This window comes from Oncorhynchus mykiss, chromosome 5 (genome assembly GCF_057628025.1).
Source record: "Oncorhynchus mykiss isolate SJ-2025 chromosome 5, ASM5762802v1, whole genome shotgun sequence".
Classification (NCBI taxonomy): domain Eukaryota; kingdom Metazoa; phylum Chordata; class Actinopteri; order Salmoniformes; family Salmonidae; genus Oncorhynchus; species Oncorhynchus mykiss.
The window spans coordinates 13,032,377-13,050,915 of record NC_143026.1 but is presented as its reverse complement, the minus strand read 5'-3'; the positions used below and the strand labels follow the sequence as shown (position 1 = coordinate 13,050,915).

The window sequence follows — 18,539 nt, the reverse complement described above, 5'->3', positions numbered from 1 at the left end:
GGTAGGCCGTCGTTCTAAATAAGAATTTGTTCTTAACTGACTTGCCTAGTTAAATAAAGGTTAAACATATATTTTATTAAAGATGTCTGAACATAGTCTATACAGTAATCGTTATATGCATAATTCAAAACAGTCACATAGAATAATCTAAACAACCTATGCGATCATACAATAATACAACAATACAAGTTGATAAATAAAATATGTTTGGTGTATATCATCAAGATAAAAAAGTGTGATATGGAAGTTACATAAATTAACTTTGTAGGTCCTAAATTATATCTGTATCGAAAGTGCATGACCATGCTTCACGTGACTGTAAAACTATTAGGTCTACTCTGAAGGAAAAAAAGCAGAATGGGTTTTATGATAGTGGTTCAAAAATATATACTTTTTGACCTAATTTTATGAAACTGAGTAGGCTATAGATACGCTACATTGGAAAATATTATCGCAGCCTATACCTCTATTCATCAGTAATATGCAGTGGGTTGAGTTTCTGTGCTATTTGACGTTTGACCCAATTTTCGAAAAACATGCAGTCCATGTGACGTTGATTCGCGCCCTCGACTATTGAATTGACTGCACGAGCGACCTTCCTCCTACAGTTTCTCCTCTCGGTAAAAGAATAAGTGTGGTCAGATTCGTTTGAGTGGCCTTCGTGGCATGCGACAGTAAAAGAGGCGCGGGACAGAGAGAGCGACGGAGAGAAAGAGAGAGCGACAGAGAGAGAGAAAGAGAGAGAGAGAACTTTAGAGCTGTAGAAGGGGGAGTTGCACAACACGGATTAATGTAACTCTGTTTACACCTTCCTTATTCCAAAACGTCAGCGTGAAGAGAAAAACTCAGCAAAATCAGGTAAAATACTCAAACGTGTTGAATTCATTACTTTTTTAGAACCATTGTCATTGTAGCCAACATAGTTGCAAACTTGAAGACAGCCCAGCACTTGACTTAGTGACAAAAGTTACAAAGTAGCGCGGGACTCGGCTGTCATTTCTGTTGCATATTTTGTTTCGTTCACGGAGTGTTTACCAGTGTCTCCCTGTGTCTCATGCGTTCTGGGGAATTGTCAAAAAAAGTTCTAAATCTAGATTTTGCGCGGAATCATTCGTCAAAGAATACTGTAGCTACAGGGTATGGCAGTTTGGCTGCGGTACGGACTGGCAGCATTAGCCAAAAACAAGGTTGGTCAAATTCGACAACCATACTGTAGTTGCATATGTTGCGACAGTTTACCACACCAACGCTACTTGAGTAAGTACGGGAAACGTTGTTTTTTTTATTATCAACTCACGCTCAAATTGTCTTTTTATAGCTGCTATAAATTTAGAATATTCTGACAATGTAAATTATATTTAGTCTAATTTAAAACATTTAATTGATATGGAAGGCTTTCACAAGAATACAGTGCCTTCAGATAGTATCCATACCCCTTGACTTATTACACATTTTGTTGTGTTACATTAGGAATACAAAATGTATTAAATATATTTTTCCTCTCACCCATATACATACAATGCCCAAAATTGACAAAGTGAAAACAAGGTTTTAGACACTTTTGCAAATTTATTGAGAATGACATACAGAAATATCAAATTTACATAAGTATTCACATCCCCGAGTCAATACTTTGTAGAAGCACATTGCCAGCGATTGCAGCTGTGAGTCTTTCTTGGTAAGTTTTCAAGAGCTTTCAACACCTGAATTGTGCAACATTTATCCATAATTATTTTGAAAATTATTCAAGCTCTGTCAAATTAGTTGTTGATCATTGCTAGACATTTTCAGGTCTTGTCATAGATTTTCAAGTAGATTTAAGTCAAAACTGTAACTCGGCCATTCAGGAATATTCACTGTCTTCTTGGTAAGGAACTGCAGTGTAGATTTGGCTTTGTGTTTTATGTTATTGTCCTGCTAAAAGGTGAATTGGTGGCAAGTAGACTGAACCAGGTTTTCCTCTGGGATTGTGCCTGTGCATTGCTCCCTTCTGTTTATTTCTTATCCTGAAAAACATTCCAGTCCTTAACAATTACATGCATACCCATAACATGATGCAGCCACCACAATGCTTGAAAATATGGAGAGTGGTACTCAGTAATGTGTTGCATTGGATTTGCCCCAAACATAACACATATTCAGGAAAAATAGTTAATTGATTTGCCACATTTTATGCAGTATTGCTTTAGTGTTTTGTTTTCGTTCTGTCACTTAGGTTTGCAATGTTTTGATCCATCCTCAGTTTTCTCCTATCACAGCCTCTGTAACTGTTTTAAAGTAATCATTGGCCTCTTGGTGAACTCCCTGAGTGGTTTCCTTCCTCTCCAGCAACTGAGTTAGAAAGGACGCCTGTAACTTTGTAGTGATTGGGTGTATTGATACACCATCCAAAGTGTAATTAATAACTTCATCATGCTCAAAGGGATATTCAATGTCTGCATTTGTTTTATTCCTCCCCATCTACCAGTAGTTACCCTTCTTTGTGAAGCATTGGTAAATCTCCCTGGTCTTTGTGGTTTGAATAAAATAAAAAAAAAGTGAAACAACAGCGTTACTAATGTGTAAAATAACAGGTTGTATTACACGTTCTCCTTTTCGACAACCAGAAAATGATAACCAGATGTTAGCCCAGGTTTCGATGTGAGAGATCCATTTGTTTACAGTGAAATCGGAGTATGATGCACGTCATGGCGATCCTGTTTATTTGTCATTGATGCGGTGGTATAAACGAATATGACGCGAATATGACGCGCGAAGGGTGGGTATGAGGGGAACTGTGTGGTGGTTGGAGGTTGTTAGGATGCCTGGGCATACCAGGCCCAATACCTCGCTAAAATTAGTCACGTGTCAGCTGCGTTGTGGGCAGGTGCTAGTGGTGAGTGCTACAACAAGGGTCTAACACCACCAGCATGTGGAAAGCGAACAGCCCCTCTCACCCTTTGGTTTGGAATAGTAATGGCATGATGTGCCAAGATGCAATGCACATTTCAGAGACCTTCATGCAATTCCCATGGGCTGCTACAATACATAGGCATCATGCTTATGAAAAGGCTAGGAGGTAATCAAAATTAACTGGGAAGTGACCTCTCCTTGTTTTGAACTGGTCTGGTGTTGATCCAGAGAACCAAAATGTCTGCTCCAAAAAGTGTTGACATTTGTTGCTATTTGCAGATGCTCATAGGTGGAACTAAAGGCCAAATATGTGTCTTTCTTTCAACTGCCTGAAACCACTCTGAGCCTGTGTGAGTACAGAATCCTCTTGTAGGGTCTCTTTCATAGAAAGCAGACCGTGGACTGATGGCTTTTACAATCTGACGCAACGCAGCTGTCACACAGAACACTACATAAATGCAAAAGGAGTGACCAAGAGGCCCGATATAGACGCTTGTATTTTTAGACCATCTCACCCATACTTTAACTCATTGCTCTTTGGTAATTGGATATCGCCCACTTCCACCCGCCCCACTCACCCGTACGCGTGGTTCGGCCCACTTGGGCCCTGGATGCAGTGAGGGCGTATGTCGGACAGCGCTCTTAAAATGGAACAGGCCATTTCTGGAAGCCGCTGTCATTCAAAACGGCACGAAAATACCCCATCGTCACTTGCAGTTATTTGAATAAACTGTAGACTGGGCACTGACAGTGTGCGTGATTGACAAAACTGTGGCCTGGAGTCAGAGGTGAAATACCAACGCAACAATTTTGGCAACTGCAAGAGGATGGGCAAAACAAATGTGGCCTCCGTCAAGCAGATCAACAGGGACCCGCGTGTCTGAAGAATCAGGCCAGTTCAGTCGTGACGACATACCCAAGACGATTAAAGTCATTATCTGCTTCATCAGTGTTATGAGAGCAACATGTATTAGATAACATCTGTGGTTTGTGGGATATAACTCACACACACAACCACCAAAAGGGAACCTAAGACTGTTCCTGGACTGAACTACACTTAGTGATCAAAAGATGTATGTCCTTATTACCAAGTATTGAGGAGGTTGACATTTATTGTCATGAGTCATGTCCCGGAGGCAGAAGTGAGCAATTTCTCCTTAGATAGGCCAGCTGCAAAGTCAAAATTGTCTATACTGTAAAAATTCATGAAAACAAAAATGAGCTTTAAGGTTAGGGTTAGGCATTAGAGTTAGCAGTATGGTTAAGGTTATGAGTTAAGGTTAGGGTTAGGTTTCAAATCTGATTTGATGACTGTGGCTGTGTCAGCTAGTGACAACTCTGTCGAGCTGCCCTTAGAACAAGATTCATGGCGAAAAACTCTAACATGCACGTAATTATGTATATTTGACTTTGGTGTTGTTTGTCTATGAACAACCGTTTAGTCTAGTATTAGCCAGGTTTAAGTATCAAGCTCCTCACCATAAGAATGACCGAAGACCCATTTTTCACTATGTATCACTATGTTGATTGGTGAACCAAGCTCACTTGATGAGTAAACTTGCCTTAAACCTGAAGATTTGTATAAGCCCCCCAGAACTAATGCATAAGCTTTTGCTCATAGGGCCAACACAGTCATGCATATGAGCTAGGTTCAAACCCCCGTCAGTCAAAACAACACATCATGCTATGCCATGATAGGAAATATTTCCTATGATTTTCAGTACGTTTATTCAGAAATATCCAATGGCTAGTAGAGAAAGGGCAGTTTAATTTTCCTCTCTTCCAGTGCAGTTGACAATAATACCATTAATGTTATCAAATGCACAAGGTGATAATAGTAAGAGAAGGTGAATATATGCGGTTCACAGAGTGACAAGGTCGGGAGGTGGGCTTTAAACTGGATGATGTTGACGGCACATCATCCAGTATAATGGACGAGTGTGGGGATGATGGACCAGTGAAGAATTGGTGGAGGGAGAAAGACTAATGTATGGGTATCTTTATGGAGGTATGGACCATAGCTACCTACCTCAGATGGTATTGCTGATTTGATACACATTATCATTATTTGATAAAAGACCTCGTGCTCAATCAACCTTATCTTGCCGGTTCCTTCCAATCTGAAACCTACTTCCTACCATACAAATGATCACTTCTTCATTGTCACTTCCCCTCTTATACCTGAGTCTGACTGCTCGGAAAATGAGTCTAAATCAACCAAGCATGCTAATTAAAATGTAAGACAAGACAGAAGTTTTGCAAGAAAAACATGCAAAATAAGCTGTTTTTCTCCTCCTCTGTGGTAGAGGGCTGTGCCTCAGCCATTGATATCCGGAGAGTCCCCCGTCTGTTCTCCCCCCTCAGAACTTTCCCAGGCATTCTTGGGAGGCTTGGAGTGTGTGGAGCTACAAGCTGACGGGAGAAGGGGAAACAGCTGCACGGGGCTGGAGCTGACACAATGTCACATATTAGTGTCGTCGCTAGCGCTCTGCGTCTTGCTTAGCTGCTCGCTCCCTTTTGAGATTTATTTTCACTGGTGGAGAGATGAAAGGAGAGTATAAGACGAGCACCATTTCTGGAAGGCACCTCCTGGAGTCCCCCCTGCTGTCATTGCCAAGATTATTTATTTGTTGATGTGTTTCTTTATTTGATTGGTTTAGAAGATTTAAAAGAGAAATTTCAGGGACGATCTACTGCTGCAGTTGCCTTCTTGGAATATTATTTCTAAGATGTACAGGAAGATGTACTTTGATACATGATTACTGTGTAATAATTGTAATTTCGAAACATGTCCCAGTCAGAGGGTATCAAAGTAGAACCCAAGACAAGCCCAAGTCTGAAGCCCAAGTAGCTAATTCCTCAATTGAACACCAAGTAGGGGACCTACTGCCACCACAATGGCCAAGTTAAATGCTTAGTAGCACCCCACTACACATGCATCTCTCTCAACATGTGCCCAACATCATGGCACCAGGCCCGGTTGTCATTTGTAACTAATCAACAGTTATTAATGCAGCTGTATTGGTAGTGCAGAGGAGGTTAAGGTCGCTTGCCAGTTGGCACCGGTCTCAGACTCCAGTAAGCAATTACGACTGACTCATCATCAGAGATCGAGAAAGAGAAAGAGAAAGATATAGAGGAAGAGAGAGAATGTAAGTCAAATGCAAAATAATGCTTTTAATGCTCGGAAGGACAGGAAAGACAAGTCTCGGCACGCCCATACTGTTATTGTTTAAGGAGCCATGTGTGATCCCTTTTTTTCTTAAGAACTGGATTTGTGACTCACATTTTCTTCCAACAAACGAGGTTGTTTGTAATTTGAATGTCATAAATAGTAATCTAGTCACATTTGCAGTCCTTATTTCACGACTGAGTGGAAAAAAAAGCAACTCCCCTCTGCGGAGGATTGCGAGGAACGAGAAAAGTGAGAAATATCTGCCAAACTGTCAAAAGGTCATGGACTGCTTCCCCCAGCTGAGTATGGCAGGTCGCCCCGTCACCCTGGTGACCACCTCCCATTCGGTGTCAATGACCCAGTCCCAGGGCAAAGCCAAGCCAACTGGAAATCATTAATGTCGCTCAGGTACCACTAGGGATCCATTGTCCTCTCCGTGCAGGATGGAAGCAGGGAATCCAGGGATCTAGGTCAGGCCCAGAACCATTGGCAGCCAGTAGTGGCCCAGTGCTTTTAATTGCCGTAATCCTTACATCTAAGCTAACATATGGAATTGTTTTAAGATGGTCATACCAAGGATCATTTAGCTATTTTATTTTGAATCACAGGCAGGGTTCCCCAACTGGCCGCTCCCCAACAGGTTTTATTTGGCCCCCCAAGTTTTCATTGTTGGACATAAAAGACTGTAAAAACACCAGGAAATCAGATCCAATGAATCTAGCTATCAAACTAAGCCAATTTGCAAATGCTAAAATCAATATCTATATATTTTTTAAATTAATTCATTTAAGAAATCTATTCCCATGTATTCCCATGCATAATAGAGACACATGATTGTATATATAAATGTAAACAAGGTTTGAAATGATTGTTTTAGTCAAACATTATATCTGTTTGGGCTTCTTATTCGTAATTATGTTCCGGCCCTAAGACCATCCTGTCAAGAGAATTGGTCCACGGCTGAATCTAGTTGATGATCCCTGCATTAAGGTATCAAAAAATATATATAAACAAAGAATTTGATGAAACTTTGAATTTGGCCTTACTGCTATTAGCCAATAGAATCGCAATGATTAACAGTGTCATACATGAATAAATAGATAGTAAAACAAATATATCCATAGGAAATTTGTTCTGAAGTGTCTGTCTTATATCTGAGAGATACAAGAACGATCAGGAACCAATGATAAAAACATTTTTTACATGTATTTATTTTACATAGAGTGCATTTGGAAAGTATTTAGACCCCTTGACTTTTTCCACATTTAGTTAAGTTACAGCCTTATTCTAAAATGTATCAAATAGTTTTTTCCCCTCATCAATCTACACATAATACCTCATAATGACTAAGCAAAAACAGTTTTTTAGAAATCTTTCAACAACAAAAAATATACAGTATATGGTCAGAAGTTTACATGCACAAAGGTTGGAGTCATTGAAACTCGTTTTTAAACCACTCCACAAATTTATTGTTAACAAACTATAAGTTTGGCAAGTTGGTTAGGACATCTAATTTGTGCATGACACAAGTCATTTTTCTAACAATTGTTTACAAACAGATTAATTCACTTATAATTCACTTAATCACAATTCCAGTGGGTCAGAAGTTTACATACACTAAGTTGACTGTGCCTTTAAACAGCATGGAAAATTCCAGAAAATTATGTCATGGCTTTAGAAGCTTCTGATAGGCTAATTTACATCATTTGAGTCAATTGGAGCTGTACCTGTTGATGTATTTAAAGGCCTACCAGTGCCTCTTTGCTTGACATCATGGGAAAATCAAAAGAAATCAGCCAAGACCGCTGAAAAAAAATTGTAGACCTTCACAAGTCTGTTTCATCCTTGGGAGCAATTTCCAAACGCCTGAAGGTGCCATGTTCATCTGTACAAACAATAGTATGCAAGTATAAACACCATGGGACCACGCAGCCGTCATACCACTCAGGAAGGAGACGCATTCTGTCTCCTAGAGATGAACGTACTTTGGTGCCAAAAGTGCAAATCAATCCCAGAACAACAGCAAAGGACCTTGTGAAGATACTGGAGGAAACAGGCACAAAAATATCTATATCCACAGTAAAACGAGTCCTATATCGACATAAACTGAAAGGCCGCTCAGCAAGGAAAAAGCCAGTGCTCCAAAACCGCCATAAAAAGCCCAGACTACGGTTTTCAACTGCACATGGGGACAAAGATCAATCTTTTTGGAGAAATGTCCTTTGGTCTGATGAAACAAAAATAGAACTGTTTGGCCATAATGACCATCGTTTTGTTTGGAGGAAAAAGGGGGATGCTTGCAAGCCGAAGAACACCATCAAAAAGTGAAGCACGTGGGTGGCAGCATCATGTTGTGGGGGTGCTTTGCTGCAGGAGGATCTGGTGCACTTCACAAAATAGATTGCATCATGAGGTAGGACAATTGTGTGGCAATATTGAAGCAACATCTCAAGACATCAGTCAGGAAGTTAAAGTTTGGTCGCAAATGGGTCTTCCAAATGGACAATGACCCCAAGCATACTTCCAAAGTTGTGGCAAAATGGCTTAAGGACAACAAAGTCAAGGTATTCGAGTGGCCATCACAAACCCCGGGCCTCAATCCTATGGAAAATATGTGGGCAGAACTAAAAAAGCGTGTGAGAGCAAGGAGGCCTCCAAACCTGACTCAGTTACACCAGCTCTGTCAGGAGGAATGGGCCAAAATTCACCCAACTTATTGTGGGAAGCTTGTTGAAGGCTACCTGAAACATTTGACCCAAGTTAAACAATTTTAAGGCAATGCTACCAAATACTAATTGAGTGTATGTAAACTTCTGACCCACTAGGAATGTGATGAAAGAAATGAAAGCTGAAATAAATCATTCTCTCTACTATTATTCTGACATTTCACATTCTTAAAATAAAGTGGTAATCCTAACTGACCTAAAACAGGGAATTTTTACGGGGATTAAATGTCAGGAATTGTAAAAAAAGTTTAAATGTATTTGGCTAAGGTGTATGTAAACTTCTGACTTCAACTGTATATATAAACTCAGCAAATAAAGAAACATCCCTTTTTCAGGGCCCTGTCTTTCAAAGATATTTCGTAAAAATACAAATATCTTCACAGATCTTCATTGTAAAGGGTTTAAACACTTTTTCCCATGCTTGTTAAATGAACCATAAACAATTAATGATCATGCACCTTTGGAACGGTTGTTAAGACACTAACAGCTTTCACTAACAGCTTAAAGAGGCCTTTCTACTGACTCTGAAAATACCAAAGAGAGATGCCCAGTGTCCCTGCTCATCTGCGTGAATGTACCTTAGGCATGCTGCAAGGTGGCACAAGGACTGCACTTGTGGTCAGGGCAATAAATTGTAATGTCCGTACTGTGAGACACCTAAGACAGCGCTAGAGGGAAATAGGACGGACAGCTGATCGTGCTCGCAGTGGCAGACCACATGTAACAACACCTGCACAGGATTGGACTGGACTCAGGGCTTGTAGGCCTGCTGTAAGGCAGGTCCTCACCAGACATCACCGGCAACAACGTCCCCTATGGGCACAAACCCACTGTCGCTGGACCAGACAGGACTGGCAGAAGGTGCTCTTCACTGACGAGTTGTGGTTTTGTCTCACCAGGGGTGATGGTCGGATTCGCGTTTATCGTCGAAGTTATGAGCGTTACACCGGGAGCGGGAGCGGGATCGATTTGCAGGTGGAGGGTCCGTCATGGTCTGGGGCGGTGTGTCACATCATCATCAGACTGAGCTTGTTGTCATTGCAGGCAATCTCAACGCTGTGCTTTAGAGGGAAGACATCCTCCTCCCTCATGTGGTACCCTTCCTGCAGGCTCATCCTGACATGACCCTCCAGCATGACAATGCCACTAGCCATACTGCTCGTTCTGTGCGTGATTTCCTGCAAGACAGGAATGTCAGTGTTCTGCCATGGCCAGTGAAGAGCCCGGATCTCAATCCCATTGAGCACGCCTGGGACCTGTTGGATCGGAGGGTGAGGGCTAGGATCATTCCCCCCAGAAATGCTGGCAGGGTGCCTTGGTGGAATAGTGGGGTAACATCTCACAGCAAGAACTGGCAAATCTGGTGCAGTCCCTGAGGAGGAGATGCACTGCAGTACTTCATGTAGCTGATGGCCACACCAAATACTGACTGTTACTTTTGATTTTGACCCCCCTTTTGTTCAGGGACACATTATTCAATTTCTGTTAGTCACATGTCTGTGGAACTTGGTCAGTTTATGTCTCAGTTGTTGAAACTTTTTATGTTCATACAAATATTTACAGATAACTTTGCTGAAAGTAAACGCAGTTGACAGTGAGTGGACATTTCTTTTTTTGCTGAGTTTTTATATTGTCTGAGGTACTGAGAGCTTTGGAGCAGGTTTTCATCAAAGATCTCTCTGTACTTTGCTCCGTTCATCTTTCCCTCGATCCTGACTAGTTTCCCAGTCCCTGCCGCTGAAAAACATCCCCACAGCATGATGCTGCCACCATCATGCTTCACCGTAGGGTTGGTGCCAGGTTTCCTCCATACCTGACGCTTGGCATTCACGCCAAATAGTTCAAACTTGGTTTCATCAGACCAGAGAATCTTGTTTCACATGGTCTGAGAGTCCTTTAGGTGCCTTTTTGGCAAATGACAAGCGAGCTGTCATGTGCCTTTTACTGAGGAGTGGCTTCTGCCTGACCACTCTACCATAAAGGCCTGATTGCTGTAGTGCTGCAGAGATGGTTGTCCTTCTGGAAGGTTCTCCCATCTCCACAGACGAACTCTGTAGCTCCTTCAAGAGTGACCATTGGGATCTTGGTCACGTCCCTGACCAATGCCCTTCTCTCTGATTGCTCAGTTTGGCCTTGCGGACAGCTCTTGGAAGAGTCTTGGTGGTTCTAAACTTCTTCCGTTTAAGAATGATGGAGGCCACTGTGTTCTTGGGGACTTTAAATGCTGCAGATCTGTGCCTTGACACAATCCTGTCTCGGAGCTCTATGGGCAATTAGTTCGACCTCATGGCTTGGTTTTTGCTCTGACATGCACTGTCAACTGTGGGACCTTATATAGACAGGTGTGTGCCTTTCCAAATCATGTCCAATCAATTGAATTTACCACAGGTGGACTCCATTCAAGTTGTAGTAACATCTCAAGGATGATCAATGGAAACAGGATGCACCTGAGCTGAATTTTGAGTCTCACAGCAAAGGGTATATATATAGACATTTGCGAAAATGTATAAAAAGCTGTTTTATCTTTGTCATTATGGGGCATTGTGTGTAGATTGATGAGGGAAAAAATGATTTGAAAACATTTTAGAATATGACTGTAACATATCAAAATGTGGAAAAAGGGAAGTGGTCTGAATGCTTCCCGAATCCATTATATTTCCATTCATTTTTTAAACTGGCACCTGGCTACCTTCAGCCTGGTATTGTGAGGCTTTTGTGTGTCCTAGAGCAAACCAGCCAACGTGTACGTGTTCGTGAGTGGCCCACCTTTCCTGTTCGGACGCTACGGACAAAAGTTGGCAGATCAGGCTGTACCGACTTTAGACAAGTCCCGTGATGCTTGTGGGTGTCGTAGAGCAAAACTGAAAACACCATTGTGTTCGTGAGAGTCTCACCTTTCCATGTAGTTTGTTTTTCTAGGCCAAACCGTTCGGACGCTACAGACGTTTTTGTGAGTATACCGATTTTCAGGATGTTTCATGGTCTGACAAACACCTCTCTAGCTCTGCCACCTTTTTCCTCAGATGCGGAAGGCTGACATCGGAAGATACGATTGATTGAGATGCAGCCAATGCAAAAAAACATATCTCTAGTTTAAACTGACTGATTCTTTATTATTATGCTAATTAGATTTCCATGGGGGCGTGTACATCGACTCTAGGGGGTTAATCAGAGGTGGGTGGGGGACAGGGGCGAGGGCGGAACGTGGTTTACAGAGACCGTCCCCATTAATGTGTAACCCCTATCTATTAGATGTAGGAGTTGTCATTTATTTTGCTCCTCCCTCACCCAGCCGTCACTGTGGTGAAATGGAGAGGTGGGGGGGGGGGGGGTGGGGGCGGAGGGTGTACTGTATCTACTATGATGGAGTGTCTAATTAGGCTTGGTGGTTTAAGTGTGTTTGTCTATCACTGCATGTGGGTGTTGCAGTTTTGTATGACTAGGTGTGTATGACTTGAGTGTATGTCAGAAGTAGCCTTGAATGCAGTACTGTTGTACAGGGGAGTGACTTGTCTGTCTGCCTGTCTTGTCTGCCTGTCTGCCACTGGTCTTGGAAGCTTTTACATTGTCAGCCTTTACTGTGGTGCTGTCGTGGATGTTAGGGTGTGTGTCTGTGGGGGGGCTCCATTTGTGGTTGAGGCCCTGTCACGAAAAGGAGAGGAGTGGAGTGAAAGCAGGCCGCATCCTCATTGACGTTCAGAGGAAGAAGCAGCTGTGGCCCTTTGATCTGCCTAAAGAGGTTCTGGTCTTTACCATGACACTGTAAAAAAGTCTTAAAGAGCAGAAACAGATCAGCTTTTAACCAGCCCACTGTTTGGGAACGGAGCAGCTTTTAGCCAGCCCACTGTTTGGGAACGGAGCAGCTTTTAGCCAGCTCACTGTTTGGGAACGTAGCAGCTTTTAGCCAGCTCACTGTTTGGGAATGGAGCAGCTTTTAGCCAGCAAACTGTTTGGGAACGGAGCAGCTTTTAGCCAGCAAACTGTTTAGAAACAGAGCAGCTTTTAGCCAGCCCACTGTTTAGGAACATAGCAGCTGTTAGCCAGTCCACTGTTTGTGAACAGAGCAGCTTTTAGCCAGCAAACTGTTTAGAAACAGAGCAGCTTTTAGCCACCCCACTGTTTAGGAACATAGCAGCTGTTAGCCAGTCCACTGTTTGAGAATGGAGCAGCTTTTAACCAGCCAACTGTTTGGGAACAGAGCAGCTTTTAGCCAGCCCACTGTTTGGGAACAGAGCAGCTTTTAGCCAGCCCACTGTTTGAGAATGGAGCAGCTTTTAACCAGCCAACTGTTTGGGAACGGAGCAGCTTTTATCCAGCCCACTGTTTGAGAATGGAGCAGCTTTTAGCCAGCTCACTGTTTAGGAACGTAGCAGCTTTTAACCAGCTCACTGTTTAGGAACGTAGCAGCTTTTAGCCAGCTCACTGTTTAGGAACGTAGCAGCTTTTAACCAGCCCACTGTTTGGGAACGGAGCAGCTTTTAGCCAGCTCACTGTTTGGGAACGGAGCAGCTTTTAGCCAGCTCACTGTTTGGGAATGGAGCAGCTTTTAGCCAGCAAACTGTTTGGGAACGGAGCAGCTTTTAGCCAGCAAACTGTTTAGAAACAGAGCAGCTTTTAGCCAGCCCACTGTTTAGGAACATAGCAGCTGTTAGCCAGTCCACTGTTTGTGAACAGAGCAGCTTTTAGCCAGCAAACTGTTTAGAAACAGAGCAGCTTTTAGCCAGCCTACTGTTAAGGAACATAGCAGCTTTTAGCCACCCCACTGTTTAGGAACATAGCAGCTGTTAGCCAGTCCACTGTTTGAGAATGGAGCAGCTTTTCACCAGCCAACTGTTTGGGAACAGAGCAGCTTTTAGCCAGCCCACTGTTTGGGAACGGAGCAGCTTTTAGCCAGCCCACTGTTTGAGAATGGAGCAGCTTTTAACCAGCCAACCGTTTGGGAACGGAGCAGCTTTTAGCCAGCTCACTGTTTAGGAACGTAGCAGCTTTTAGCCAGCCCACTGTTTGAGAATGGAGCATCTTTTAGCCAGCTCACTGTTTAGGAACATAGCAGCTTTTAGCCAGCCCATTGTTTAGGAACATAGCAGCTGTTAGCCAGTCCACTGTTTGAGAATGGAGCAGCTTTTAACCAGCCAACTGTTTGGGAACAGAGCAGCTAATAATAAAAACTCAAAAAAAGAGCAATTAAGTTTTGGAAACATCTAAAATACAGTGACCCCCTCTCATATCATTACCAAGCCCTGCAATGCCAAGAGCTGAGCAAAGAAAAGAGTCCCCTCATCCAGCTGGTCCGGGGGCTGAGTTCACAAACCTGTTCTACTAACGCACTGAAGCCTCAGGACCAGAACATCCAATCAATCAGGATAAACCAAATTACAACACAGTCAAAACAAAACTATATTGCTTATTGGGAAACACAAACACAAGCTCAAAGGAAAATGCAGTACTATCTGGCCCTAAATCTACAGTACACTGTGGCTAAATATTTGACCATGGTTACTGATCAAAACCTGAGAAAAACCTTGACAAAGTACAGGCTCAGTGAGCACAGCCTTGCCATTTAGACGGGTAGACACAGGAAAACCTGGCTCCCTGTAGAGGAAAGGCTGTGCAACCACTGCACAACAACAGTAGAACCTGAGACGGAGCTGCATTTCCTGACAAAATGTAAAAAATATAAAACAATTACAGAGTGTCATTTTCCCAAATTTGAAACCCTTATTCAAGGTTTCAAAGACCTCTCTGATGAGGATAGGCTACCCGTCCTGTTGGGGAAGGACGCAGAGAGCTGTGGGTTGGCAGCGCGCTACATTGCTGCCTGCCATAAGATGAGGGACAGTGTCTGACAGACCAATCAACCTGCACATGTCCTCTACTGTATGCTTATTGTTATTGTTGAATGTATGGTTATTTTGACACTTGGTTATTGTTGTAACTGTTGTCCCGTTTGATTCTCATTTTTATTTATTTTTATGTTGTAAATATCCAAAATAAGCTTTGGCAATGTGTACATTGTTACGTCATGCCAATAAAGCGAATTGAATTGAATAGAATTGAATTGAGAGAGAAGAGAGAGAGAAAGAATTGTGTGGTTGTGGTGTGCATATTTTTTTAGTGAGTGGTGTGTGTCTAATAGGTTTGCAAAGGGTTGGAAACTTTCCGGTAAATTTCCGGAATTTTCCATGGGAAGTTAAACCCGGGAATTTTAGGAATTTTGCTTAAATTCATCAAAAAAGTTAGCTTATAACAGTGAACCTTTTTTGTGGGATACACATAAGGCAATTCTAGGTCTTGTGTCATATTTTGGTTAATCTAGCCCCAATTCAATGGAATTGCAACCCTCTGCATGCACAGCGCATTCTTCCATCACATGTGCAGTGCACTCACATGTACAGCTGATTCTCAAGACCTTGCACACTAATGAGATGCTATTGAGCCCACACTACTGCACTGTCTGAGCCAAGGACTACATGCTTTCTGGTAAGTTTTGATTACAATACTGGGTGAATATATTTCATATGACATACATTATTTATTTTTTAACTAGTAAATAGTATCCTACAGCAAAGGGTGTTTAAATCCTTTCTAACTTGTTAACAGTTTCTGCTAGTTTTTGCTACCATGTGGATTTTAGCTTGCTTGAGCCTGCTAACAGAGGAGTGTTAATTCACCTGTTTTCATACATGCTTCATTTTAAAACATGTATCATACAAAGGAGTTGTTTAATCTAACTGCATAACTATTTATCAGCACATGGAATTGTATTATTTATTTTTTAACAATTTTTTTTCTAACCTTTACAGGAAAATACCACGGGCACTATCTGATGTGTGGAGACATTTCAATGCAGCTAATGTAAAAGGAAAAGCTGTGTACATTTGCAAATACTGTGCGAAATCATATGTGAAGAATGCAACAAAGATGCAGCATCATCTGGCCAAGTGCATAAAGTTCCCTCAGTGCTCACAACAAGCAACCTCTGACAAAAGTCCCTCTACTTCTACTTCTATTTGACACTTCTATTCGAATGTGATGAAAGAAATAAAAGCTGAAATAAATAATTCTCTACTATTATTCTGACATTTCACATTCTTAAAATAAAGTGGTGTTCCTAACTGACCTAAGACAGGGAATTTTTACGGGGATTAAATGTCAGGAATTGTGAAAATCTGAGTTTAAATGTATTTGGCTAAGGTGTATGTAAACTTCCGACTTCAACTGTATGTTGAAAACGTTTTTGGAAGGTGCGATTGATCATTGTGGATCATTCAATATTCCCTTTCTTTTGTTTTTCAGTGAAATCATCCCATGTGAAGAGTCAACTCATTTAATTAAAGTTCAGTTCGTAACTAAATAGTTTTTTTAATTTCTATTGTAAGGATTTAATCATTTGCAATTATGTCTACTTATTATAAGGTAAAAGTTGTATGTTTCTGTCTCCATGTGATATGGTAAATATATCCAATGCAAAAAAACATCTACATTTAAATGCAATTAACATTATTTATTTGCGTATATTTCCTTTAATTCCCATGTATTCCCATTAATTCCTGTTAATTCCCATATATTCCCGTTAATTCCCACGGAAAGTTTACACCTCTGAATATTCCCCAAAATGTTCAACCCTCTTGTCTAATACTCATGTTTGTCTGTGTTTGTGTGTTGATGTGTGTATAGCTCGCATATGGTGTGTGTGTGTTCACTCACTGTAACTTGTGGTTGCTTCACGTAAGGTATTGTTGTCTCTACCTTTTTAACCTTTGTGCTGTTGTCTGTGCCTAACAATGTTTGTAACATGTTTGGGCTGCTACCGTGTTGTTGTCATGTTGTATTGCTACCATGCTGTGTTGTGTTGCTACCATGCTGTGTTGTCATGTGTTGCTACCATGCTGTGTTGTCATGTGTTGCTGCCATGATGTGTTGTCTTAGCTCTCTCTTTATTTAGTGTTGTGTTGTCTCTCATCTCGTGATGTGTGTTTTGTCCTACATAAAACATTTTTTTTTTTATTGCATAGCCTACAGTCGGAAGGGCCTGCAATTTGGGCAGAGTGCGTGGAAAATACCAAATACATGATTATTGAGTTGCGACTGTCAGTGAAAAGCAAAGGAGACCCAGCCAGGCATATCGTAATATTTAAAAATGCAATTGCGGAAAAACAGTTTGTAAAACAAATGTCTATTGCTGTAAAGAGAAGACACTGAAAATAGTCTAATCTGTCTTTTAGTTATCAAAATTCTCAACTTCATTGAGCGGAGAACATCAGCCATATGCCTGGTGAGTGTGCCTATTCACTGTCTTTATCATTGGGTCAATCCCACTTTTGTTTGTTTTAGGACAATCATTTCCTCCAGGTTAGATGGACATCATATTGTATTTGTGTGTCCCCTTTTCATAGGCCTTATAAATGGATCAGACGTAGTTTTTATTGATCTGTTTGTCAGTGTCAGCAGAGTAGGCTACCCTGACATTTCTGTTGTATTAAAACAGATTCTGCTAATGTCTCCAGTCATATAAAGTGTAGTAGAATTGCATGAAATGTGCTTTTTAAAAGCTAACATTTTCCTGTGAAAAGAAACGTCTTCTCTAAGTGGTGTGTGACACGCTGAATGAAGCCTGCCTATTTGCCCATGGCAAATGGGAAGCACACTTCAATTACCAGTTGAGAAATACAAATAGTAGCTCTTTATAATCGTGGCCATTGTTTGTTTGCTTTTCACTCGATTGCCTTTAGAATTGTTGCACAATGATTGGACTTATTAAAGCAATAATGGTCTGGGGCTGTTTTTCATGGTTTGGGCTAGGCCTAATGCTACAGCATACAATGACATTTTAGACGGTTCTGTGCTTCCAAAATTGTGGCAACAGTTTGGGGAAGGCTCTTTCCTGTTTCAGCATGACAATGACCCTATGCACAAGGTCCATACAGAAATGGTTTTTCGAGATATGTGTGGAAGAACTTGACTGGATGACGCCAATTGAGAACCTGCACAGAGCCCGGACCTCAATCCCATCCAACACCTTTGGGATGAATTGGAACTCTGACTGCGAGCCAGGCCTAATCACCCAACATCCGTGCCCGACCTCGCTAATGCTCTTGTTGCTGTATTGAATCAAGTCCCCAAAGCAATGTTCCAGTCTAGTGGAAAGCCTTCCCAGAAGAATGGAGACTGTTATAGCAGGAAAGGGGGGACCAACTCCATGCCCATGATTTTGGTATGAGATGATTGACGAGCAGGTGTCCACATACTTTTGATCATGTAATGTACGTTCCTCTGATTCCTTCAGAGTCAGTAATCACTAGAGGGAGAGAGAGAGAGAGTTCCAGAAATGTGGGGAAAATCCTGAGCTTTAGGGTCCACAGTCAACACTGCAAGCTTCTCTTTACTCTCTGCATTAGTATGGCAAGCTCTTAGAGCCTGGCAGAGTATTTTGATCAACAGCTGTTGATTGAAACTGTTGTTGATCAGACCTAAAGTGGTCGAGAGCATTTTGCTTTGAAAAACTATTGTTTTGTTGCAGGGCAATTCCATGGTAACAGAATTATACTGAGTGAAAAATCAATCTCAGCATAATTCCGTTACCTTGGAATTGCCCTGCAGTATACGGTTTGAGTTTAATTAATTCTGTAGGTATTTTAATTATAGACTGATTTCAAATATTTTCTATCTGCATGAGGAATTTCCATCTGGACCCACTCAGAAGACATAAATGCAACTACACTCTTAGACTTGGATTATACTGAGAT

The 18,539-nt window shown here is 41.6% G+C and overlaps 1 protein-coding gene across 2 annotated transcripts in view; it reads left to right on the top strand.

Annotated features, from left to right (window-relative positions):
* Window positions 1-329: 329 nt before the first annotated feature.
* Window positions 330-18,539, top strand: part of nek6 (NIMA-related kinase 6) — an 86,515-nt gene continuing 68,305 nt past the window's right edge. For both annotated transcript variants that reach the window (XM_036976811.2, XM_036976813.2), the window contains exon 1: window positions 330-858. The gene's annotated coding sequence lies outside the window, so the exon portion shown is untranslated. The remainder of the gene's footprint in view (window positions 859-18,539) is intronic.